Genomic DNA, 18,003 nt, shown 5'->3' with positions numbered 1-18,003 from the left:
GAAAACATTCTCAAAATATAGGAGTTGCTTTAGATGGGTAGGATTATAAATGCTTTGTTTTCCTTTTTTCTATTTTACAGTTTTTCTGTAATGTGGATGTTTTATATTTATAATTAAAATATATACTTTAAAATAAAAGAGTATCACACTAAAGAACTTAGAAAATATGGCAGGCAATTCATATTTAATTGTAGTTTTCTTCTTGTTGTTATATAAATTTGTTGAATAAACACATTTTTAAAATTTAGTATTTCTTTACCACTCAAGAAAGTGGGCCAATAAAGAATATAAGCAAATCTTGTGTGTATTAAATAAAAGATTGATATATGAAAAAGAATGAAAAGATGGAACAGCTTCATTCACTATGCATGTGATTACATGTAAATTCAGATGTTTAATGTACAGCATATCAGCTTAATACACTTTCAAATTGCACATTCTTATAAAAATATTTTAATATTAAACATTCATATAACCATTATTATTATTATTATTATAAGAAAATTAGTTTAAGGAATGGTATGCCATGTCTGAAAATGGCAGAAAATCACACAAGAGTCACCCGAAGTAATAATGTACATAGTACTTACCTATTAATTAGTTCCTTATTGCTGTTATAACAAATGACCAGACTCAGTGGTTTAAGACAACATAAATGTATCTTGCAGTCCTAGAGGTCAAAAATTGGCAAGATATTTTTCATGCATAAATCAAGATGTTGGCAGGTTGTTTTCCTTCTGGAGGCCTTAGGGATAATCCCCCCTTTTTTAATTTTTAAATTTTTTTTGCCTTTTCCAGCTTCTAGAGGCTGCCTGCATTCTTTGGCTCAAGAACCTCTTTCAGTATGCAAAGCTGGCAATTGCCAGTGGAACTGTCGGTGGTGGCATTACTCTGACACTGCCTTCCTCTCCCACATTTAAGGTCCCTTGTAGTTACAGCGGACCCACTCAGATAATCCAAGATAATCTACCTACTTAGAGTGAGCTGATTAGCAATCTTAATTCCTCTTTTCCATGTAACATAACATATTCACAAATTCAGGGATTAAAGTATTCTTATCTTTGGGAGGCTTTTATTCTGCTTACCACAACTATTAATCATCAAATTTTATCCCATCTACTTAATGAAGACTAGTCTGTTTTAATATATCTTCTCTTGTTATTTAAATTTGTATTTATACTGTTAATGTTTCCGTGCCTTAAATCCTTAAATGTATATATATATATATATATATATATATATATATATATATATATATATATATATATATATATAAAGTTCTATAAAATTCTTATAGCAAATAATTTTGAAGATTTTAACTTTGTGTTTACATTCATCTCATAAATCTAGTCTCATCAACTGAGTCTAGAGTTGCCTGACAAAATGCAGGACACCTAGTTAAATTTTAACTTTAGATAAACAACAGATAATATTTGGGAATGTCACAGATATGCACAAAGCATATTTATACAAAATAGTCATTGCCTGAAATAAAAATTTAACTGATCATCTGCAATTTTATTTAATGAATTTGGCAACTTTAACCTAATATTTTCTTAGAAGTAAGTTTGGGAAATGATGACTTAATATATACTGAGTTGAGATGTTAAATGGAATATTTTTTGGTTATTAGCCCTCCATACAAAAACAGAATATTTTTCAATTAAGAGTACTAGTAATTTTCCTTCTATACATATTAATAATTTGCTCTACTATTCAAGGACACTGTGATTTCAGGATGTTATGATATAATTATATTTTAAAATACAGTTATTTAACCCTTCTTTTGATGTTATGATATATATAGTATTTAATTTCAATAACAGGAGAGACAACTTGAAATGGACCAACTGTTCCAAAATAAGTAAAGTAGTGAAATTGTGGAATAAGATATGAAAAAGGGAATTTAAACTATTGAGAAAAATATGCAATTAGTTCCTTTGTTAAGTTGCTCTTCACTGAAAAGAGAACTAATAGAGGGAACTCTAGACATTGTTCCTCTGGGGAACTGAAGGAGAACTTGTGGGACCCCTCCAGGGACCCAATCCCAGTGTGTGTGTTGGGGTAAGGGGGTTTTCCAATGCATGACACCATGCAATTCTCAAACACCAGCAGGGTGTCTGAGAATCCAACTCAATTCTGACACTATCTGCCCAGAGACAGCACCAAATTCCTCAGGTTAAGAACTCCGTCCACAAGACTACCTTCCAGCCCCTACTCCAGACACCAGTCTCAAGCACCAGTCTGTTACCTGTGCTTCTGACCTTCTCACCAATGGCAACAGATTGGAGGTTCCAACGACCTCCCCCTTAGACTCGATTATTTTGCTAGAATGGCTCACAGAACTCAGAAGAACACATATTTACTGGCTTAATAAAGGACACTGTAAAGCATTAAAAGTTAATAGCAGATGAACAGACACATAGGGCAAGGTCCCAAATAAAGGAGCTTCTGTCCTTGTAGAGCTTGGGGCCTGGCTCCGTGGCACATGGAAGTGTTCTGGGTCGCCAAGCATGGAAGCTCTCTCAGACAGGGAAGCAGGATCCAAAAAAGGAAGAGAGGCAGAGCAAAATGCTCTTCTCATGGGTTTTTGTGAGGGCTTCACTGCATAGGTATGATTGACTGATTGACTAAATCACTGGCCACTGGCTGATTCAATCTCCAGCATGCCTGTAGAGGTTGGGGGCTGGAGCTGAGTTCCCACCCTCTAATCACCTGATTGGTCCCCCTGACAACCAGCCTCTCCTCTTGGGTGGGGTCAGAAAGTGTCTCTGTTAACATAACAAGACACCCATTTGAACTTTATGGCCCTTTTCAGGAACTATGCATGAAATATATGTGAGAATCTATTTTGGTCACCTGAATGACCAAATATATATTTATTATAACTCATTATATCACAAGGATCATCTTGTAAGACCTCTTATGGGAAACTAAGACACAAATATGAATGCAACTGGTGATGGAATAGTTTCAAATAAAAGCCAACATTTATATTTTTAAATGACTGGAAATAAATATTTGGCTACTAGGATTCAGAAGGAAGCAGGCTGCTATGGCACAGGGGACTAAACTAAACAAACACCTCTGCCTTCCTGATACAGAGCATGAAGCCAGTGGTAGAGTGGTGAGAAAAGGAACCCTTTGGTGTAATACCAGATCATATAGAACAGCTTGAAATTATGGTAGTAGTCTGAAAAGAGAACATATGAAGCAACTTGAAAAAGAAGGCATGCTTTAGGAATTTATAACATGAGGGGTTTACACTGAAAAATGCTGGGACTTACATAAACCTTACTTTATCTAAGATACGCTCCAGAAGTTATGTCAAAGTGAACTTCACTATGTTGGAATACATTTTTTGCATGGATTGACATTAAATTGAGGTTGTTTTCCTCTAGAAAACATATTGTTCATGCCTTTTAATCATATATTCCAAATGAAGCAATTTCTTTTGAAAAATCACAGTTAAAGGTTATTTCCTGATAGAATATATTATTAGAGTGCGGAGAACAGGAAAAACAAAACAAAACAAAATTTACACACAAATTGTGCTATAATAGCTCTTTTCTTTGATATTAAATACTTAGAATCTAGTCTATTCAGCCTGATGAAAATGTGAAGCATTTAGAGACTGTTTGGGCTAAGTCTATACTAAAAGAATAGGATACTACATTTAGGGCAAGTGTATGTAGAAAGAATATAAACTGAAAAAGTCTGATGTACCCAATACACCAGCACAGATGGTAAGGAGCGAAGAGGATGGAGAAAGTCAAAGCAATTCAGGCTGGTTGGCCGAGGGGAATGAGCTCACCATCATCACCATCATAGGCATGGAAGTAAGAGCAGTCATCCCGAGGTAGAGAGAGGAATGGCAGGGTGAGGCAGACAGGAAGTCGGAGGTAGCTTAACCAGCCAGACATGGGAACAATGGGCAGAGCCCCCTGAGACTGATAAACAAGATGTGACAGAAACTGGCTGGTACAAGAGCGAACCAAGATGGTGTCCACTTTGACCCAGAATAGAGCTTTAACATCATTAAAATCTCATTTACATAATAAAAATCATGCCCATCAGCTCCATGACAGTTTATAATCGTCATGACAAGCCCCAGAAGAGACCTAATAGGAAAAGCCCCCACTCCCCTCTGTGGCCAGCAAAGTCCTCTAGGAATCTTCCCAGAGAAATCATAACTGTTCCACACCGCTTTACATACTCATTCTACTTCCCAGCAAGAGCTAACAAACCACCAGGGAGGGCCGCTCTGCCAGCGGAGTGCTCGGCTTCACTTTGCTGCCTAATCTGTATCTTCAGTAAATCTGCCTCATGCTGTACCTGGCTTGTGTTTGATTTCTAACCTGTGAGTAACCAGGAACCTTCCCATTGCCATGGAGGCCAAAGGGCTATGGCCTCCTGCTCTCTCCTTCAACGGTCTCACTTAACTCTAGCCAATTGTGTCTGCTAAAGACTGTTGTTACCCTCATTTTTCAGATGAGAGCTGAGACTTACAGTAGTAACCTATGCAGCATATAGCACATGGCTGAACCAGGATTTATAATCCAGCAGCCAGGCTTGATATCCATGCTTGTATCTGCTACACCATGCTGCCTCCATGCAATTAGACTGAATGCAATTTCATCCAGGGTATTGTTTAAATTTTTTAATTAGTGTATGATTTATAACTATTGTACATGGTGGCCAGCTAGAATTAACTCTAAAATATGCCCTTTATTTTTCTAAGTAAATGTATATTTCTCTGTTTTCCCTATAAGGTTTTCAACCAACAGGAAGAAAACTCTTGCCACCTACATGGCTGCCATATTTGAGTTAAGTCTTAAACTATCAAGAATTTCTTTTCAAGAAAGAAAATAACAGCTTTTCTTTTTTCTAGTTACAGAAGAACTTTAAAGTACCATCTTTCTCCCAGGTCAACAGGATGAGTGGAATTAGGGGGAAAAAAATCAAATAAGAGGAAAATTCAAAGATGTACAAGGAACTTCACTGGTTTTTGCTACCAACACTGCAATTCATCATGAAAGGGCTGCTTAGTAGACATAATTTCCTTCTCTCTTCCTAAGGCATTGTGGCAGAGCGATTTATGATATTGCATTAACTGGAAGTACAAGGAAAATGTGGTAGAAGGGGATAAGGAACTCACTCACATGAGGTGAAATCAAAATCAATCTCTAACCAGAGATTACTTAACACATTAACTTCTCTGGGGTCACATCACAGTCTTCCAGCCAGTGGCTCAGCTCGGGTACTTCTAGCAAGGGAAAAATGGTTTGAATAATAATCAAGGAGTAATGATGGGCAGAATGTGCCAAAGAAAAGCCAGGTAGCACTAAACTAGCAAAACCTGATGAACTTGGAGATGTCTACAGACAGCTAACACCTTAGAGCTCACCCTTTTTTTTTTTTCAATTACAGAGCAAAGGCATTTAGAAATTAATATGAAGTATTGAATACTAAGTGCTTTTTTCATTTTCCTGCCCAGGATATCTCAGTAAAACTGAAAGAAACATATGGTGTGAGTACATGCCCCAAAGGGCTTTTGGAAAAGTAATTCAGATTCTGGATCACATGTTTGTATCATGCTATGTTAATGTGAATACACTTGATTAAGGTTTATGAGACTGATGACTGCCTCAAGCACATTTATGTCCTAAAATGCTTTGTGCATTAATTTGCATCCTCCACTACATATGCATAATAATCTTCATGTGCATTTGCTTAAAAATTAGGTCACTCCTCTCAGTGGTTGACCATTTCCTATATAACTGGCAATCTTCTTTACAATGAGAACATCTTAGAATTAGCCAGGGCCTTAGAGAAGTGCGATGAAAACAAAAAAGGGGGCAATTTCATCCCTAGGCTCTAACATTCCAAATGAGATTTGAAGAGAGACTGCCTAGTCAAGAGTTCACTGTATTGGTGAGAGGACTGCAATTCAGAGATGATAACTTGTTTTACCAAGGTCACAGAAATGTGGAGACAAGAACCATTCAGTTCAAACATTTTCCCCACTTTTGCCTAACTCACTTTCTGGCACACACTGACTCAGAATTGGTTTAAAAATATTTACCACTTTCCTGTCCATCTAATTCAACAAAAACCTTTTAGCTGAAAACTATTCGCAATATACTTAGACAGGCATTGTGGGGCTAGCAAGGAGTGAGAATGAGGGAAAACACAAAAGAATTAGGATTATTATCTCTTCCTGAAGAGTCTCTGAATGGGGATACAACCACAGATACAACCATGGATGCACAAGAGCCCCGAGAACAACATGTAACATAAATCTGGAGGTGTAAAATAATGGGTACCTAGATACAGCATGTAACTGTTCAGACTCTGTAATGTTTTGTAAATTAGAGAAGACTTTATGGGTTAGTTGATTTGGTAGAAAATTGATTTTGCTGAAATGAATGGCTATAGTAGAAAGACAAAATTTGAAAAGTTTAGGTTTAAACGAATAGTCAAGAGGAAACAGTTTTAGTTTAAGAATGCCTCGTAGCATCTTTGATAACACTTATAACAATTTTTATTAAGTAATGATTCTATAATTATCACTTTAAAGTCAGTCTCCTCCAGTAGAATTCAAGCTCCATGAAGGCAGGCCACATCTAGATCAACTGACACTCTCAGCATTGAACAGTGTGAAGGCATTAAATAAAAATGGTTTTTTTAAAAAGTGAAAGAGTAGAAGTGTGTGGAATAACTTAAGGCAGGACTCTGGAAACCACTCCCAAGGACCAAATCTAGAACTTTGGCTCTTGTGTCACCATGAAGCCCAGATTTAGACTAAGGATTTGACCTTGGAAGTGGAATGAAAAGATGGATCTAGGAGGAGTTTCAAATGAATAATATAATACGTTGACAGAGTACCAATGGGGGTGAAGGGAAGAGGAAGTCTGTGTTAACTCTCAAGTTTGGACCTCTGAAAAACAGATAACATTGACAGAAAGGAGGAATTAAAATAAAGAGTAAGTGCAGTGCAGAAAGATAAAGTAGCAGCTAAAAGCATAAGACTTTAAGTCAAAGGCAATTGGTTAGCCCCAGGTATATCTCATAGTAGCAGTATGGTTGTAAAAATTTTTGACTTAACCTCTCTGCATTTGTAAAATCTATCTGTTACAGATGAAAAGAGACTGTTCATACACCAAGCGCTTAGCCTGGTTTTTGGCACAAAGGAGACATTCAGTAAATAGCGACCATTTCAAATACAATATATTTTGGTTTTAGGTATTTGAATTTTACAATTTGGGTTTCAGATTGCTTTCAGATTTTGGTTTTGAATTGTTTAATTTCACAGTTTTGTATATGTGAAAAAGCAGGGATTGAGAAAGAAGTTCAGAAGCATGAATATAGCTTTTATAGCAGGTGAATGATGAGTGCTTCAAGGGAACAGTGTCTGAGGGAAAGGCCAAAATCAGGGGCAAGTTGAGCAGAAGGAAGATGAGATCAAAAAGACTAAGAAACAAAAAGATTCAAAGCAATATCATTTCCCATGGTGTAGGAGAGGGGAAAAATGAGATGGGGGTGTCGTGAGTAATCATGAATATATGCATAAAATACACTATAAAATAATAAATGGGAGAGAAGTAAGTAAACTGAGGGCCTTCTTTGGAGACAAGTACTTTATAATCCTGTGGTACTGACTGACTCTATTCATTGCTGTTTTCTTGCCACCTTGTACACATATTTTTCTTTTTCATTCCAAACATAATTATTTATTTCATGCTTGTCATTGTCACTTTAAACAAAAAGTAGGCAATATAACCAAATGTTCAAAGCATTGCAGTTTGATTGGACATTTTAGCAGTGGGAAAATGTTTTGTTGAAGAAAGGGCAGTACTACAGTGATAAGCTGCCTGCTGATGTAAACACTTTATGGTTTTACGACAGCCTCTCAATTCAATTCATGTGGATGAGGATTTTAGAGAAAACAGATGGCAGGAGAAACATATGACATTTAATCTTGCCGGAGAACACAAAATCTTGCATAAAACTATATGTATGTGTGTGTATGAAATGTCTGTGTTTGTATATACACAGGCTATATATGGAGCTGTATTCTACAGGTTTTAGGCCAACAGACAGCAGAAAACATTACATGCCTTTGTATTTTTCCAGAGATATACTTGAATGAACAAAAATTCAGTGAGTCTATAATTCTGATGAAATCATTCAACTGACTGCAATTGTTGAACTAAAAATATTCTTTAAAAGAAGAATTACCTTAAATCATCTTAAAAACAAACAAAACATACAATTAGTGTTGTAGGTTTTGGTTGATTTAAAACTACTTCTGCTGTGAACAACATTCAAAACATTGCCAAAAGGCAGAGCCTGGTAGATTACCTTCAAGGTACTAAATACATGACTTTTTATAAATTATTTCAAAGATAAACAATATAATTCAAAATTAATTTATTCAGATTTTATATGCAAGGTTCCCAAAGTTACTCAAAAGTAAGTTGCAAGGAAAAAATATTGAAAGAATTTGGTCATGACCATGACAAACAGAGAAAGCCAATATTATCCTAAAATTTGCTCAAGATCACTAGAATATAACATCCATTTAACATCCAAACTTATATAATGACAATGGTGATTATAAATTTAAATTGGATTTGTAATCATTTAGAAATAATACGCAGTTTATTCTTAACAGATTGACTTCATTTCAACTACCAAAATCCATTTGAATTTTATTTAGCAAATTTGTTTGCTGAAAACCATAGTCTACCAAACAGTCTTGTCCTTGTATTCTTACTTTTGCTTTTAACCACACAAACTGATTTTTACCCCAGTGTTAAGATTTTGGGCCCAAATACCCTTCTCCATGCTTAGCTAGGTGCAGTCATCAGCAATTAAGATGAATTGCTTTCTCTACTTTAGCCTAGACCAGAGGGAAAGCTATGAGCTCTTTCTCGAAGTCTGATTAGATAAAGTCTTTATGGCAGCCACAGAGACGTTTCAGAATCACACACACAGCCGCAGACTGTATGGGGCTAGTGCCTCACCTCCCACTCAGTCTTCTGTTCCCATTTCAATTGGAAATGCATCTCTTCTTTCCACGTCGACTGCCACATGTCAGGCCCCCAATATTTCTTGCCTGGATTTCTTCAAATAATTGTGTTATTGTCTTTTTTCTTTTCCTTGCACACTACATCTACATCTGACTCCCCACTGGCAGAGGAATCTCACAAAATGTAACCACATTGAGAATGCATCCATGCTCAGAAAGGTTCAACACATATTCACATCAGTACAAATGTGGCCTAAGTCCCACCACAGATGGCTGCCAGCTATCTGACTAGTGTTATTTTGTGAGTAGCCATATAATTTACTGGTTATTCCCACTCTGGGAAATTCATTTTCAGAGAATAAGGAACTCTTATTAACAACAGGGCAAATAGGGACATATGGTCACCCAGCTCTTCTTGTAAGTGAGCTAAATTCCAAACAGCTCTTCGGTCACAGGCTTTACACACAATGTCCTCATTCTGTCTTTCTGAAAGTTTAAACTCCTATTGCCTAGAAGGCTGCCTCTATCGTATTTCCCCACCTTCAAGGTCTGTTTAATTCTTACCTCCTACATGGAGACTTTCTTGACCCCTCAGAAAGACATGCTACCTTCCTCCTTCCACCATCCCTGGCCCCAAGAGCTCATAGCAGGAACTTTGCCTCCATTCATTACTCGCCCTCATATCAGTCATCTGCGTGCTTGGTTTGGCTCCTGCTTAACTTGAACAACTTGATAGAAATTGTCTTACTTTGCATTTTTCCTAAATACCAAAGATCCTTGCATACAGCAAACATTTAATTAATATTTTTGATGAAATGCAATCACCAGCTATAAGCTGATACTCAAAGTGGCCCTTAAAAAATTTTTACTTAGTAATGGCATTGGCTCTGAAGAAAAAGAAATCCTTAAACCATTTGTGACAGCCAAAGATCATAAATCATTTGACAAGTTCAGAGTCACAAGTTCCCAAAGAAATGGGTGCATTTCTGCATCTCAAAGATTTTCTCAAAATACATATTATACATCAAAAGTATGTGACTATTCATTTATGTTGACTTACTGAGTTTTCTTAGAGACTTTCACTTAAACCCTTCTGCATGCAGTGATTTCTATTTTTACCATAAAAATTTATTAAATAAAATAAAATATGAGTATTTATTAAATACAATCAAAACCCTCCATCACCTGTCTCCGCCTAGCCTGATGCTATTCTATAGAATTAACATGTTTAAGTAGATTTTGTTGTTTTTGCTTATTTAAATAATGCACTTTTGTCTCTAGGGTCATCTGTTTAGATTGTGCCTGTTGACTACTCACAGTCTCTTAGGCTGTCCCTTCCCTCTTATGATTTCTATGCAAATCAGACCCATCTGACTTTTATTTTTCAGGATTTTCTCAAATGGTTTTACCTAATGTTGGCTCTAAAAATATAATGACCTCATTCTCCCTCTTTTATCATCCTTTACTTCCCATTTTTCTTTTCTTTTCCTTTCCTTCTTTTTTCTTATTTTTTTCATTTCATTTTCACCTCAGAGGGAAGGGATATGTGTGCTTGTGTCGACCCCTATCTTGAACCAGAAGCCAGACTAAATTTCTTCTTTTATATTTAATGATGCAAATAAGTCTGCTTTAGATTTATTCTAAATAGACTGGAATTTATCCTAATATTTGGTCAACTATTTTTCTCCACTTTGGGATGGGTGGTATTGAGACAGGGACCATGGGTGTAGTCAGAGTAGGGTGAGGGCCTCTGAAAAAAACAAGGCAGGATATTTGCAGTCAGAGCAATCTAGGTACATGCAAGGAAACTCCCTACCAAAACTCTGTGTTAAACATTAAACTCTAGAGTCATACTTCAGTGAGATCAGTTAATATTCCACAGATAAAGGAAGGTAGCCCATGTTTTTATTATGCTAATCATTTGTGATCATGTGTAACATTCACTTTAACATGCTAAAAGGCCCAGGCCTAGGTGCTGTCTTTCCTCCTTCAGACCTGATGAGGTAATCTGCAATCTGGGCAATTAATAATGGAAAGCAAGTCCTGCCATAAACAATATAGTAAAAGGCAGGAAGGATTCCACCTTAAAGATAAGATTGCATTTTAATACCCAGGAAGTATGAAGATTCTTAACTTACTCTTTAGCAAACAGTCAATACCTCAGCCCACGGTGGGGACTGGGCAGGTAGTGTTTGATATGCTCCTAGACCAAGATACTGTATCTCAGGGAGAAATCAGAGCAGGAAGTTCCTTGTGTTAGGTTAATTCTAAATATTCAGGGACCACTTAACAAGTCCACACCCTTAAGCCTTTTTAAGTACCTTAAAATCCTCAACTGTCCATAAAACCCCTAGACAACGCACAACTATGGGCTCTCTTGTCCCCCCCCTGGCATGAGCCAGGAGCGCTGTCCTCTCACTTTCTAAATAAAAGCCTCCCCCTGGCTCTACTACCTTGAGTGTTTGCTACATTCATTCTTTGACTCCACAAACAAGAACCCAGAATCAGTACTGCATACAGAGATTTAAAAAATTTCTCAACATAAAAATGTGTATTTGGTTATAGCACAAAGAACTATTTACTTTCAATCCGCTCTTCCTGTCTGTCACCCTGTGTGCTCCATGAGATATAAGCATCTACTGAATCATGGAAAATGCAATTTCAAGTTACACAAGTAAATTAGTCACTGCATTTTGTACTATCACCAGTCTAGGTCGTCATTAAAGTTCTGTCTATATAGAAAAAAATTAAGTCTATTTATATGGCATTCCTCTTAAACATTTTGAAATAAAGTCATGGTTACTATGACTGAAAATATTCACATTTTAGTCTTAATCAAATCTAGTATTCTAGCATTTCAAATATATGAAGAAAGCTAAACCATTTTAATGAGATGTGTTAGCTCTAGGACTAGGTCCCTAGGTTGTCGATCTAATTGTCTAGTTAACTAACTTTTTATAACTTCAGCCTAGAAAATCCAAACCCTTTGTAAACTCTATTTCAATAAAAAAAAATGAATGTGTAAATACCACAGTCTCATTAACAATCAAATGTTTAAGTTAAGTAGCTCTGGACCTCACAGCTTCCTCAGAACCCAACAAAGTGCAATCATCGAATCTAAGCAAGGTTCACTGAGCAAATATTTCTTTGTGCTGTCAAATCAGATAGGCATGCCCCAAAGACTGCCCTCTGTGTGTAAGCTGGTAGTTCTCTACAGCGATAATACATAGCACAACCAAAAAGAATAATAATAAAATAAGTCTGGCTAAGGCAGCATTCCCAAGGAGAGCTGCTTAACAGGTGCCTAAACTGTGCCCTAGAATCTTACTTCATTTTTTTCTTCTATATCATCACAAGCATATCATTTTAACTGAGTGCGTAAATCCAATTATGTAAGTGTTTCTTTCCTAGCTGTTTTTCCTTTCCCTTGTTGTATTTGCTTTTACCCTTCCAGAGTTTATCTCAACAATCTGATATGACTGATCTTTTCCAGACACAATCTACCACAATACCTGAAATAGTTCTATAACTTGGGGCACTGTGAAGCTTCCAAAGGGATCAGCTTCAAATGACTCTAAGTTGACAAGAACACACTGTACTGTTTGCAACAACACTCAAGAAGGATACTGATCACCGTTGTCACTTGTCTCCTCTCTAAGGAGAAGGAGAAATGTTAGGAGACAGGTGTGGCTGGAGAACAACTACCTCTGGTCTGATCTCTTGTGAAACCTCCTTCCATTGTTGTTGTGGTGATGCTGACACTCTTAGCCCAGGTTTCCCAGACTGTTCTTTCCTCACCTGGACTATTCCTTAAAGGAGGAATATTATTGTTCTTTTGAGCATGACCTCTCACAACTCTTGTTGGAGTTGTTTATGTTCACTTTTCAAATTTTAACATGAGCCTTTCAGCAACTGCTTTCTGATGATACTTTGCTTTCTTCAGTATTTTCTGCTAAATGAATGAAGTCAGTTACCTACTGCCTCAGGAGGAACTCTGTTCTCTTTCTTCTAGTCCTACAGATTTTTACAGCCCTCTTTAACTGTAATCTATATGATCGACACCCTCAGGCAGGTCCCTGTGTTTGAGAAAACCCCTCCAGATGAGGTGTCACACAGATAAGATCTAAGTGGCCAGAAAAGTGGAGGCAATTATCTGGATAAGTTTGAGTATAGTTAGTCATTAAACAAATATTTTGGGGGAAACTTTTCTGGGCCCAGGCCTCAGTTAGGGCCATAGATATGATGGTGAGCAAGACCAAATGAGGTCTTTGCCCTTGTGACTTATAGTATAATAGTAATAATAGCTAACATTTATTGATTGCTTATTATTTATTCAATATTTTTCATGACTCATATCATGTAATTCAACAAAACTAGCATGGGGTATCTACTGGGACCAAAACATACCATAATGGGAAGAGGAGTGGTCTTTTATTTCAATTAAGAAAGGAATATTATCATCTTTCTGTCTTATGAACTCTAGTCTGTAATAGATTGAGAGTAGGGCTGGCCTCAGATGGCAGCTGACTGCCTTATATTGTTTTCTATCTCACTTTGCATTCTCCAGGAGAATTTATTACTGTGTTCCGAAGTATAGCACTTGCCCACATTTTCTCAGCTACTGTAGCACAGTCAAGTTTGAACCCAAGTCCTCCTCCACCAGAGCTTATGCTTGTCCACTCCTCTATCTCTGCACCATTCACTATACTCTCTGCCCATCAATAGACACATACAGTAAAGAAAAAAGGGGAGTCATGACACGGCAAAAGATCCAGACAAGCCCATCAGTTGTTCTTTGCTTATGTACTTGAGACAGAACTATAATTCCTTTTTGCCTTTCTCCCTAAATATTTAGCAGTCCTATTTCAGAATAAGTGACAATGACAAAATTTTAAAAATAAATATTCATGGCCCATCACGGAGATGGGACAACTTGTTTTTCAGAAAACAAAATTGTTAGGATCACAATAAGATGCATATTTAAGATTCCTGTTATGCCACAGTGTAGCTTAAATTGTAAATAATATTATTATATTATATATTATTGTGCAAGGTACTCCATACATCATTGAGAATGTACTACATGAAAGGCTCTATGTTAAGAAACACAATCATTCAGATATACATCAGACACATACTGCTTACCCTCCATGTATTTATAAAGGATGGCATTTGAAGGAGAAAAAAGGAAATTAAGTGGTGGGAATGTGTGGAGGGAAGACTCTAAGATGACTCCCATGTTTCTGACTTGAGCTACAAGAAATGCTGTGCTATTCATCCAGAGGGTGAAGAAGAAAGGCTGGTTCAGATGGATATATGGGGTTTTTTACATTTTTCAGTTTTATTTTCTCTTCTGCTTTGAGGGTGCTTTGTTTTGTTTCCCTCGAATGCTCTGGTTGAAGCACTCTGCTCCTTGGAGCTCGGCAGTGTCATAAGCCTTGTCTGATTATCTTGGTTTTGTGAGCCCAATTAAGGATGGTAAAAGATATATTTAAGAGATTTCTGCCATCCTAACAACTCCTGGGAACCCCTGAGGATTCTTTTCCTATTACAATAATTATATGCTAATGTTTTGTCTTTTCAGCACAGTTATGAGAATTTGTGTGAGTCCATGCCCACGCCTTGGCAGGCCCTCTCTCTCTTCACACCACTTTTCTATGGGGAAAAAACTGCATTTATACTGTGATATAGTAGAATGCAACAATTAAATGATGTCATTGAAACTTTTTGGAAAAAACATTCATCTTTATTTCAAAATTTGAAAAGAAAATAAATGTGGGGAAATTGAACAGTGTTTTATCATTGAATGAAGACATACTTTAGAGAACGTCTTCATGGATACCCTAACTGCCCTTTTACAACTTGATTTTACTCAGAGGTGCTCCAAAACATCTAAATTATTCAACTAGTTTTACTTTTTATTCCAACTTCTCATGTAATTTCAGAGAGATCTATGTGGTTAAATGAGGTTTCTTGTATAGCCATTACTTTAAGAAGCATAATTAAACTCATATTAGAAGAAATTTTGCTCTTCCACCGTCTTCCTTATAAATTCTATGCCACTGATGTACAGTTACAGGATAGAAAGCTCTCTTCTTTGTTTTCTCATCTCAGATCTGACTCCTAACCGTCATCCCCCTGCTCTTGAGCCTAATCTTCTCCTGCCCTTGAACCTAACACCTTGCTGGTACTGGCAAGTGTCAGGCCGGCACCGGCTGGAAGCCATACCGAGCCTTAGAAGGCAGGCTCGGGGACCAAACTGACATGGGCTCAACAGTTAGCGCGATGCTGCACACAATGCTCAATAAGGATCTACTGAATTAATGGATGTGTGTGCTACCTAACTGTTGTAAACCCTTCAAGTTGAAAATGTGGGGCTAACTGGCTGACATTATAAATGAGAACGGAGGACTGACCAGTTCTTTAGTCTTCCAAAGTCAATAGAACTTACTGAAAGCCTTGTTTTAGAGATATAAAGTTTTATTCACTCTTAATATCTGTGTCAATAATTTTACCAATGTGAAAAAACATTCTCAAACATTCTGTGCATTATCCTCAATAATAAGATACTTTGACAGAACATGACAGGCAGCAAATTTAAATGTGAAGTGTTAGGATGACACATAATTGTGTTACATAAAGTATGTAAACAGCAAAATGTTAGCTACTCAAAATAGGCTTTTGATGCAGGGCTGGTCTAAATTCAGCAACTCTGAAATTAACTAAATAATATGACGATTTAAAAATGTTCTGAAAATTCCTCAGATTAGTGTTTTTCATTGATTTCTTCAGGTTTTTCCACACTGAATCCTTTCATGAAGATAAAATAAATCTCAATTGACATATTTTATAACTTGTCTTAGCATGTGCTTCTTTGACTTACTTTGATTCTATAAAGTTGAGAAGGAAAACAGAATTTTGTCTAGCATTCAGTCATATCACAGTAGGCAAGGATATATCCACACCCATAAGTATATGCATAAACTCCAGGTCTTCAGCTGGATGATCAGCTGCAACAAGCTCAACAGCACCCGGCAGCTTGTACCCCCGAGCACATTCATGTGTCCACTTCATCCTGAACTCTTACTACCTCTACCACTGCTTCTAGGGGGCAGCTGCAACTCTGCAGAGTTCTTGTACTGACAGATGTTGATCATTTTTTTCTATTACTTGAAAAAAACTTATTAGTATGGTGCATGTTTGAATGCTACAGCTTGAGGATTTTATTGATTCTAAAAACAGAGGCACTGAAAGAATTATCTGACTAGAAACAGTGTCTTTTTAGCATTTGTATTTGCCCCCACACACACCCTTGAAAGTCACATTATGAAAAGAGTAGGCTATCATTCATAAAATGTAAAGGAAGAGAAAGACAAAAAAGGAAGTTAGATGTCAGAACTCAGGAGATTTTGTTTGGGTCAATATTTATCATCCACAAGAAAGCAAAATAAACAAACTACTTATGGCCCTTTTCAGATAAAACAGTATTAAAAGGAGGCAGTTCCTAGGTTCAAATTCAAATACAAGTACTACTTAAGTTCATGTTATTAATAATTCACATTCTGAATTCAGTCTGAAAAGCATTGTTTTGCCCCGACCAGTCCAACTAACCAAATCAAAACAGACCCAAAAGTCTTTGAGAGAGGTCTTTTCTGGCTCACACATTCTCACCTAGGTTAAACTTATGAATCTAATCCTAATAAATTCCTGTGTGCATATGTCAAAATGTAATGTTATCTAGTTAATAGGTTTAGAGTCACAAACTGTCTTATTTAACTTTCCTGCCATGTGCTTGATCTACATAAAATATTCATGGACTTTCATCAGGCCATCCAAGTCACGAAAGGGCACAAGTCTGGAACCCATGGCAAGTTTGCTCTATTCAGCAGAAAGTTGGCTGAAGTACATTTTTATCCAAATGTGGTGAAAGCCACATTGATCTAACAGAGGATGAATGCTCAGACAAATGAGCTCTCCATGCCCTTCCTGAGTACCCTTTCCTCTGAATCAGCCGGGATTTTAAGAGTCATGCAAGACCTCACTTGGAATGTTAGAGGCCAGGGAATGTAATCGTCCCCAAGATGCTTGATTTCATGACTTCTGATGATGGAGGTTAGAGCAATCTTGAAATCCTCAGGTGGAGAGAAACACTTTCTTATATATGTTCATGAGGGCTATCTATCCATTACAGAAAGACAGCATTTGCCTTTGTTTTATAAGTTGGCCTGTGTCCATCACACTACCCAAATTCTGAAATTCAGTTAACATTAGTTCTTTGCTTTCTGGTACCTAGAACTTCACATATCTGGTTCAGCACATATTCCCTTTCACATAAAAATGTTCTTTACCTGCAGTGTTTTATGTGGGAAAGGTTAATGGAAGATCAGCAACAAAAGAAAATTATTTGGATTCAATTGATCTTCACTTTTTAAAATATTATAAACTGCTTTTATAACTTTTATATCACTTGAATCCCTCACCATCATCTTCCACAAATGGAAAAAGAAGAAGAATGGGGGCTGAGAGATAGTAAGAGAGAGCAGACTGAACTAGTCCATTTCAGTTTCTTTTTGTTGTTGCTGTTTTACTATAAACTCTGCTTGCATGATGAAAACCATCATAATTCTTAAGGAATAGCTTTTTTATGCAGAGTTATATTAGAACCAGAAGAGGAGGCATTTGCCACTCATTGGGATATCTCTGGGCTAGTTCACCCTTGTGAGTTATGTGGGCCATCTCTCCCTTCCTTTTTTAATTCATATTTGGAAAAGAACAGTTACATTAGTAAACAAAAGAACTAGGAGGAGAGACCCAGAAAGTCATGTAAACCCTGTCAATCTTGAAACCTCACCAAGGAGGACACACTAAAGTGTGCTTCATGGAAAATCAACCTCAGTCAATGCATATTCAAAGCAAAGTGGTGTGAGGGTATATATGTGCATGCGTGTGTGTGTGTGTGTGTATATATT

General features: G+C 36.9%; 1 protein-coding gene across 2 annotated transcripts in view; it reads right to left on the bottom strand.

Moving 5' to 3' along the window:
• The window catches only part of GRM8 (glutamate metabotropic receptor 8), a 774,566-nt gene that overhangs the window by 62,415 nt on the left and 694,148 nt on the right, over window positions 1-18,003 (bottom strand). The gene's annotated exons all lie outside the window — the stretch shown is intronic.

Source organism: Manis javanica, chromosome 6 (assembly GCF_040802235.1).
Source record: "Manis javanica isolate MJ-LG chromosome 6, MJ_LKY, whole genome shotgun sequence".
NCBI lineage: Eukaryota > Metazoa > Chordata > Mammalia > Pholidota > Manidae > Manis > Manis javanica.
The sequence above is the reverse complement of the archived record's forward strand: the minus strand, read 5'-3'. Positions and strand labels throughout refer to the sequence as shown.